We start from the raw sequence: 7,302 nt of genomic DNA on the forward strand, positions 1-7,302 counted from the left end.
GAAAAGCCAGAAGTAGAACTGTCAATTGAAGAGTGCTAGCCTTGAACACACAAAAACTCAGACAGCATCCAGGCCCTGAGTTCAAGCTAGGACTGGCACATACAAACCAGAAGCTCCAGTGGCTCATGCCTATAATCCTAGCTACTCAGGAGGCTGAGATCTGAGGATCATGGTTCAACACCAGCCTGGACAGGAAAGTCCATGAGATTCTTAGCTCCAGTTAATTAGCAAAAAGCTGAAATTGGAGCTGTGGCTCAAGCAATAGAGTGTTAGCCTTGGGAAAGCACAACAACAAAACACCCAGATCTCAGCCTTCTGAATAGTTGGGATTATGGGTGTTTTTGAGCCAGTTTTCACTTTATAGTCCGGGCTGACCTCAAACTTACTATGTAGCCAAACTGGCCTTGAACTTATGATGCTTCTGCCCCAGGCTCCCAATGTCTCATACGCACACACACTTTCAAGGCTGCTAACATGCTGGGGCAAGTACTCTTACCACTAAACTACACTCCACCCCTTCAAAAATTATTGAAAATTTGCCAGTTGATGTAGTTTTTGTTTGTCTTCTGCAGAACTTGTGAACTTGCTAGGAAAATTTGCCATGGAAGTAGCTGGGTGCTGGGTTGGTCACACCTGTAATCCTAGCCTAGCTACTCTGGAGGCTGAGATTTGAGACTTGCGGTTCAAAGCCAGGCCAGCAGGAAAGACAGACTCTTTTATCTCCAGTTAACCACCAGAAAACTAGAGTGGAACTGTGGCTCAAAATGGTAGAACACTACCCAGGCCTGTCATCCTAGCTACTCAGGAGGCTGAGAACTGAGGATCATGGTTCAAAGCCAGCCCAGGCAAGGAAAATCGGTGAGACTCTTATCTCCAATAAACCACTCAGAAAACAGGAAGTGGTGCTGTGGCTCAAGTGGTAGAGCGCTTGCCTTGAGCAGAAGAGCTGAGGGACATGGCCCAGGCAGAGTTCAAGCCCTACAACTGACAAAAAAAAAACACTGTAGAGCACTAGTTTTGAGCACAAAAGCTCAGAGATAGCACCCAAGCCCCATGACTGACAAAGAAAAAAAAATTCTCGGAAGTGACTCCAACATACCATTGGATTTCCATCGACCAGAGAAGGGATGCTGTAAGTTGCTGTGTTGAGGACTCAGGATAAAGCCAAGGCATTATCAAGTGACTAAGAGATGTGAAAACACTGGAGTTGGGGCCCCTCATGTGGGGAATTGGGTGGGAGTAGGAAAAGCAAAGCTTTGGATCTTGACTAGGTTCGGGGTCCCTCATTTGCTTATTGGTGCAGTTCTGTCTTCTTCCCACAAGGTGGCAGCAGAACCTGAGTGATAGCATCCTCTTGGCAGCAAGGGAGGGTAGTCTGAGTTTAGAAGGGTAAGTGAAGTCCCTACAGAGGCCCCAAAACCTGCCAGTGTTTACCCAGAACTCAGATTCCCTGCTGCTCTGCTTTGCTAAATCAGTACCCTTAGGACAAGTGTGGAAGAAGCCTGGAACCTGGGGATAAGCAGAGGCCCAGGTGCCACATACAGATATGGTTAGAGCTCCTACCCTGGGTCTTATACTACCTCTTGTACTTTCCCCGCTCCTTAGGGAAGACCTGTGTGCTTGTACATATACATATGCCAGTACCCTTTGCCACAGGCAGCTCTGCTCAAGCCAAGCTATTGCTCTGGCCCTACCCAGATATTTCTGGGCTCCTCTGTCCCAAATGTCTGGCTTCATTCTACATAGCCTCAGAATATTTTTACTCCAAACTGGGAGTTTAGAACCTGATTTCCACCCTTCCTCCTTTCTCCCTTTCTCACAATGAGTGAGACCTTGTACCTACCTACAAGGCTTAAAAGAACATGAGGCACTGCTGGGTGCTGGTGGCTCACATCTGTAATCCTAGTTACTCAAGTGGTAGAGCACTTGCCTTGAGCTGAATTGCTCAGGGACAGCACCCAGGCGCAGAGTTCAAGCCCTACAACTAACTCCCCCCATCCCACCCCCACCCCAAAAAGAAGCATACATTTCCTGGGGACTTGCCTCTACATACTCTGTGTGTGCTAGTCTGGCTCAGCAACATCCTAATCACCAACTTACCCCATATACCCTATCAACCACCACTTCTGTGGACTCAGCAATGTGGGTGTGTACACACACACACATTGTTGTGGGGTCTGAACTCAGGGCCTAGGTGCTGTCCCTGAGCTCTTACTCAAGGCTAGAACTCTGTCACTTTGAGCCACAGCTCCATTTCCAGTTTTCTGGTGGTTAATTGGAGATAAAAGTCTTAAGGACTTTCCTGCCCATGCTGGCTTTGAACCACAATCCTCAGATTTCAGCCTCAAGTAGCTAGGATTACAGGCATGAACTACCAGTACCTGGCTAAAAATTATATATCTAAGCCAGACATGACAGAACATTCCTGTAGTTCTAGCACTACAATGAGGTTGAGGCAAATGACTTTGAGTTGAGGCTAGCCTAGGGTTCATAGTAAGACCCTGTCTCAAAAACTGAAACAACCGCAATAAAAAACAAACAAGCGGGCTGGGAAGTTGGCTCAGTGGTAGAGCGCTTGCCTTGCATGCCTGAGGCCCTGGGTTCGATTCCTCAGCACCACATAAGCAAAATGAAAAAAGACGGAAGTGGCGCTGTGGCTCAAGTGGTAGAGCGCTAGCCTTGAGCTGAAGAGCTGAGGAACAGCGCCCAGGCCCAGAGTTCAGGCCCCACGACCGGACCCAAAAAAAAAAAAAAACAAGCTTGGGGCTGGGAAGATGGCTCAGTGGTAGAGCGCTTGCCTTGCATGCCTGAGGCTCTGGGTTCGATTCCTCAGCACCACATAAGCAAAATGAAAAAAGACGGAAGTGGCGCTGTGGCTCAAGTGGTAGAGCGCTAGCCTTGAGCTGAAGAGCTGAGAACAGCGCCCAGGCCCAGACTTTAGGCCCCACAACTGGACCCCAAAAAAAAAACAATAAAAAAAAAACAAGCTGGGCGCCGGTGGCTTACGCCTGGCCTGTAATCCTAGCTACTTAGGAGGCTGAGATCTGAGAATCGAGGTTCAAAGCCAGTCCCAGCAGGAAAGTCCATGAGACTCATCTCCAAAAATTAACTACCAGAAAACTGGAAGTGGCACTGGCTCAAGTGGCAGAGTGCTTACCTTGAGTTGAAGAGCTCAGGGACAGCTCCCTGGCCCAGAGTTCAAGCCCCAGGACCGACCAAAAACAAACCAACAGGGGCTGGGAAGCTGGCTCAGTGGTAGTTTGCCTTGTATGCGTGAGGCCTGGGTTTGATTCCTCACCACCACAAAATCAGAAAAAGCCGGAAGTGGTACTATGGCTCAAGTGGTAGCTAGCCTTGAGCTGAAGAGCTGAGGGACAGTGCCCTGGCCCAACATTCAGGCCTCATGACCACAAAAACAAAAACAAACAAAAAACAGAACCAATACCTATTATCTCCAGGCATTGTTCCACTGGGGAAACAACAGTGAACAACATTTATCTTTTTTTTTTTTTTTTAGCTTTGTTGGTCATGGGGCCTGAACTCGGCCTGGGCACTGTCCCTCAGCTCTTCAGCTCCAGGCTAGCACCCTACCACTTGAGCCACAGCACCACTTCAGGCTTTTTCTGCTTATGTGGTGCTGAGGAATTGAACCCAGGGCCTCATGCATGCAAGGCAAGCACTATGCCACTAAGCCACCTTCCCAGCCCCCAGTGAACAACATTTAGAAACTCCAATCCTTGAATCTGGGAGCCTGGTTCAGCGGTAGATGACTTGCCTACCATGCATTTTTTGTTTGTTTTGTTTTTTGTTGGTCATGGGGCTTGAACCCTGGGCCTGGGCACTGTCCCTCAGCTCTTCAGCCCAAGGCAAGCACTCTACCACTTGAGCCACAGCCCGCACCACTTCCAGTTCTCTGGTGGTTTATTGGAGATAAGAGTCTCACAGACTTTCCCACCTAGGCTGGCTTTGAACCGTGATCCTTGGATCTCAGCCTCCTGGGTAGCTAAGATTACAATTATGAGCCACCAGCACCCAATCCTGCCATGCATTTGAAGAGGACATGGGTTTTATTTTAGTTTCTTAGAACAAAGCTCCAACCTTAAACAGCTCATTCTCAAGCAGGGCAGACAAACAATATGCACAAAAGAAGTCAAATAATATCAGTGGCAGTATAGGTTGTTAGGGGAACAGGTTGGATTTAATCTTCCACAGGCAAGGACTTTTCAGCGACAGGTAACAACCTTCTCATAGGATCAGAGGTTGTGCAAGAAGGTGGATTGGAGTTAGGCTTTTTTGGGGGTGAGCAAGGAAGTAGAGGTTAAGGAAAAGGCCATTAGATCTAGGGAGGTGGGCTTTCGGTTGGGTTGGGCCCACATGGAATGTTTACAGCCAGGCTTAGGTGGATTGACCTGCCTGCATCAAGCAGTCCATGCAGATCTGGTGGCTTGCCTGATGTCTGTGTGCACCTGGCAAAATGGGGTGGGGTAGGGTGTCAATCCTTCATATTCTGTCTTTAGGTACATAAGAAGAGTGGGCCAAGAGGGGAGAGGTAAGTCCTTCACAGGTCTGTGGTCTTAGTTACTCAGGAGGCTGAGGCAAGATGAGCCTTTGAGCCCAGGAATTTGAGGTTAGCCTGGTCTACATAAAATACAAAGCAATCCTGATGCTGGTGGCTCACGCCTATAATCCTAGCTACTCAGGAGGCTGAGAACTGAGGATTATAGTTCAAAGCCAGCCTGGACAGGAAAGTAGTGAGACTCTTATCTCCAATTAACTGCCAGAAAACTGGAAGTGGTGCTGTGGCTCAAGTGGTAGAGCACTAACCTTGACCTGAAGAGCTGAGGGACTGCACCCAGGCCCAGAGTTCAAGCCCTACAACTGACAAAAACAAAGCAACAACAACAAAAATGGCTGAGGTATGGAAAGGCACCTATCTACCTAGTATGGATGAAAGAAACCCTGGATTCCATTGTAGCACTGCAAAAAATAAATACCTTTAGGTCTGTCCCTATAGGCAGCTGTAGTAATCACAGGCCTGGATAGCCCTGGGGAGGGAATAGTCATTAGTGCCCCAGCCTCTCCCTCCACAGTGCCATTCCTGAGCCCTGCCTCAACATGTGGACAGGCTGGGCCTGCCTGTCCAGGCCTCAGTTTACCCATTCTTATCTCTGTGTCCCTTTTTAACTCCCACTTAACCTAATCAGATGGGGCCAAGTTGGGTCATCTAGGAAAAGGGCTGGTTTACAAATCCAGATTCTGGGGACCTTCCCCACACATTTGGAGATCGAGAATCTTCATTTTTAGCAAATGGCATTTGTTTCTGACATTTATTTTATTTATTTATTTTTTTGTTGGTCGTGAGGCCTGAACTCTGGGCCTGGACGCTGTCTTTCAGCTCTTCAGCTCAAGGCTAGTGCTCTACCACTTGAGTCATAGTACCACTTCCGGCTTTTTTTCTGTGTAGGTGGTGCTGAGGAATCAAACCCAGGGCCTAATGCATGCAAGGCAAGCACTCTACCACTGAGCCACTTTCCCAGCCTGTTTCTGACATTTTGAGAGCCCTTTCCCCTGCCTGTCTTCCAATCCCCTCTCCCTGGTAATCTCTTTATCCATATACTGCTGCTCGAATTTTCCTCTCTGTTCAGGATAGCTTCTGTGAGTCAGATGCCTCCTCTGGGTAGGGTTGGTTGTGGTCTCCACTCAGCTCTGTTCTGCTGCTTCCTAGGAGTGAAGGACATGGATGCTTGCTTTCGTTCTGCCTGAACACCAAGTTCCACTGCAAAAATGGAGACCAGGATGGCCTGGGACTCACCTAGGGGTAAATTGTCAAACAATTAACAAGACCAAGATAATATCAACTAACTCCGGGGCTGGGAAGGTGGCTCAGTGGTAGAACACTTGCCTTGCATGCTCAAGGCCCTGGGTTTGATTCCTCAGCACCACATAAGCAAAAAGAAAAAAGACGGAAGTGGCGCTGTGGCTCAAGTGGTAGAGTGCTAGCCTTGAGCTGAAGGGCTGAGGGACAGCGCTCAGGCCCAGAGTTCAGGCCCCACGACCGGACCCAAAAAAAAAAATATCAACTAACTCCACCTGATCCTTCCCATATGCCTAGCATGTTCTAAGAACCAGACAAATAGGAATTCATTTAATCTTTGCAATCTTTAAGGTAAGTACTAGCTAGGATCAGCAACATTTTTATAGATGGGGGAAATTGAAGCACAAAAGAGCATAAGGTAGCTTGCTTTAGGTTGAAGGTCTTATAGATAGCAAAAGGGACTTGATTTTTTTTCTTTTTGGTTCAGTGGCAGAACAGTAACCACAGCCAGGACCTCTGAGCTGCCTGAGCTGGTAGGCAGTGGCCATTGGGTCTGATCCTTCTCAGTGGGGCCAGTTCTGTCCACTAGAGCTTCCCTTGCCATTGCCAGCCTGCATCAGCTTCCTCATATATAAAACTGGGAGGGCAGGCCAGGCTTCAGTGCTTCAGGCTGGTTATCTTAGCTACTTAGAAGGCTGAGATCGAATGATCTCTGAAACCACCCTAGAGAGGGAAAGTCTGTGAGATTCTTAGCTCCAATTAATCACGAAGAAAACAGTAGTGGAGCAATGGTTCAAGTAGCAGTAGAGGGGCTGGGAAGGTGGCTCAGTGGTAGAGTGCTTGCCTTCCATGCATGAGGCCCTGAGTTTGATTCCTCAGCACCACATAAGCAGAAAAATCCAGAAGTGGAGCTGTGGCCATCATGGTAGAGTGCTGACCTTGAGCTGAAGAGCTGAGGGACAGAGCCCAGGCCCAGAGTTCAGGCCCCACAACTGACAAAGAAAACAAAAACAGGGCTGGGAAGATGGCTCAGTGGTAGAGTGCTTGCCTTGCATGCATGAGGCCCTGGGTTCGATTCCTCAGCACCACATAAGCAAAAAGAAAAAAGCTGGAAGTGGCGCTGTGGCTCAAGTGGTGGAGCGCTAGCCTTGAGCTAAGAGCTGAGGGACAGCGCCCAGGCCCAGAGTTCAGACCCCACGACCAGACCCAAAAAAAAAAAAGAAAACAAAAACAAAGCAAAACAAAAAGTAGTAGTAGGGGGTGGGAAGGTGGCTCAGTGGTAGAGCGCTTGCCTTGCATGCCTGAGGCCCTGGGTTCGATTCCTCAGCACCACATATGCAAAAAGAAAAAAGCTGGAAGTGGCGTTGTGGCTCAAGTGGTAGCCTTGAGCTGAAGAGCTGAGGGACAGCGCCCAGGCCCAGAGTTCAGGCCCCACGACCGGACCCCAAAAAAAAAAAAAGTAGTAGTAGTAGAGATGCCAGCCTTGA

Source organism: Dipodomys spectabilis, unplaced genomic scaffold, assembly GCF_019054845.1.
Source record: "Dipodomys spectabilis isolate Male_0828 unplaced genomic scaffold, ASM1905484v1 ptg000018l, whole genome shotgun sequence".
Taxonomy (NCBI): Eukaryota; Metazoa; Chordata; class Mammalia; order Rodentia; family Heteromyidae; genus Dipodomys; species Dipodomys spectabilis.